The sequence below is a fragment of the Limulus polyphemus genome, unplaced genomic scaffold (assembly GCF_000517525.1).
Source record: "Limulus polyphemus unplaced genomic scaffold, Limulus_polyphemus-2.1.2 Scaffold7640, whole genome shotgun sequence".
Taxonomy (NCBI): domain Eukaryota; kingdom Metazoa; phylum Arthropoda; class Merostomata; order Xiphosura; family Limulidae; genus Limulus; species Limulus polyphemus.
Window position 1 is genome coordinate 8,342 of NW_013673250.1, and position 2,281 is coordinate 10,622.

General features: G+C 32.2%; 1 protein-coding gene across 1 annotated transcript in view; it reads left to right on the forward strand.

Annotated features, from left to right (window-relative positions):
• The first annotated feature begins 1,775 nt into the window (after positions 1 to 1,775).
• Positions 1,776 to 2,281, forward strand: part of LOC106474750 (dopamine receptor 1-like) — a 28,085-nt gene continuing 27,579 nt past the window's right edge. The window contains exon 1 of the mRNA XM_013935443.2: positions 1,776 to 1,916. The gene's annotated coding sequence lies outside the window, so the exon portion shown is untranslated. The remainder of the gene's footprint in view (positions 1,917 to 2,281) is intronic.

Here is a 2,281-nt window from a genome sequence, read left to right on the forward strand (position 1 = left end):
GCAGGTTATCTAAGATATCATGTATGATATATATAGATTTTGTGACATCACGCAGGTTATCTAAGATATCATGTATGATATATATAAATTTTGTGACATCATGCAGGTTATCTAAGATATCATGTGTGATATATATAAATTTTGTGATATCATGCAGGTTATCTAAGATATCATGTATGATATATATAGGTTTTGTAACATTATGCAGGTTATCTAAGATATCATGTGTGATATATATAGATTTTGTAACATTATGCAGGCTATCTAAGATATCTGATACTTCTAAGCGTTAAGAGAGTGTCGAACCTGAAACTTACAATTTATAATTCTTCTCAGCATTAAGAGAGTGTCGAACCTTTAAACGTATATTTTGAAAGTATTCATTGAGAATAAAACTTATAAATGAATAATAATTTTTAAATATTGAGGGGGAACCAAACCTATAAACTTATAATATTCGGAAGTATTCAGAGACACGCAAATATATAAATTTATAATATTCGGAAGTATTTAGAGACACGCAAATGTATAAATTTATAATATTCGGAAGTATTCAGAGACACGCAAATGTATCAACTTATAATATTTAGAAGTACTCGGAGAGAACCAAATTTATGACTCGATAATATTTAGAAGTATTCAGAGAGAACCAAATTTATGACTCGATAATATTTAGAAGTATTCAGAGAGAACCAAACTTATGAATTAATAATATTTAGAAGTATTAAAAGAGAACCAAACTTATGAATTTATAATATATAGAAGTATTCAGAGAGAACCAAACTTATGAACTTTATAATATATTAGAAGTATTCAGAGAGAACCAAACTTATGAATTTATAATATTTAGAAGTACTCGGAGAGAACCAAACTTATGAATTTATAATATTTAGAAGTATTCAGAGAGAACCAAACTTATGAATTTATAATATATAGAAGTATCCAGAGAGAACCAAACTTATGAATTTACATTATATAGAAGTATTCAGAGAGAACCAAACTTATGACTCTATAATATATATAGAAGTATTCAGAGAGAACCAAACTTATGAATTTACATTATATAGAAGTATTCAGAAAGAACCAAACTTATGACTCTATAATATATATAGAAGTATCCAGAGAGAACCAAACTTATGAATTTACATTATATAGAAGTATTCAGAGAGAACCAAACTTATGAATTCATAATATTTAGAAGTATTCAGAGAGAACCAAACTTATGACTTTATAATGTTTAGAAGTATTCAGAGAGAACCAAACTTGTGAATTTATAATATTTAGAAGTATTCAGAGAGAACCAAACTTATGAATTTATATCATAACGATCCCACGTCTTAAAGGACAAGCATGTTTGGTGTGACGGGATTCGAACCCGCCACCCATAGATTGCGAGTCAACCATCCTAACCAGGGAAGGATAAATTAGGTTTTATGAGGAATTCATATCTCACACAGTGCACCATCAACGATCGGTACGGCCCCGATTAAGGCATTTTTTATTGTGGATTTACTAAAATCTGTTTACTATGTTAGTAATTCAAACAAAAATGGCGTAGGCGTCGTTCTTCTGAAGAGCCTTAACTCCGCGAGAAGTCTTGGTGAAAGTTTGGAAACAAGTAGTGTGACGTAATGGATAAACAGGTCTTCCCTTTTATTCAGCTGTAGAGGGAAAAGGCTAAAAAAATAAATATTTTCTTATGTGTTAGAACAAGGATCGGGAACAAAAGACTCTAGGCCTTCGGCCAGAAATAATATCAGCCTGAATACGTCCACCGAAAGGCCAAGCTCAGGGTAGAGGGCGCCGTCCTAATATACTATCAGGATTGTTGGCAGACAATGTGTTACCGAGTTGGAGTAAGCACGTGTAGAAGAGCAGCTCGAACTGTAATCCAGTCGCCGGCACTTGTCATTAGTGTAAGTAAACGCTGGCTTGTTCTTATTTAGTCTCGTAGTTCAGGTTTATAACCCGTAGTCTCCTACTTTTATTTTAACCAAGTGGATGGGGCTTATAACCTGTAGTCTCGTCCTATTATTTTCACCAAGTGACGTGGGTTTATAACCTGTAGTCTCGTCTTTTTATTTTTTACCAAGTAGATGGGATTTATAACTGAACTAACCCTAAATATATGTTTTGTACTTCGCAGTACATGAGTCTAAGTCAACCAAGTAATCTGTATCGAGACCTAACTTTTCAATCATTGACTGTATTGTTGCTCTATGTAATACATACAAATGTTTATTGTTTAGTCACAATTGAAGAAACTACAAGAGTTTCTTCA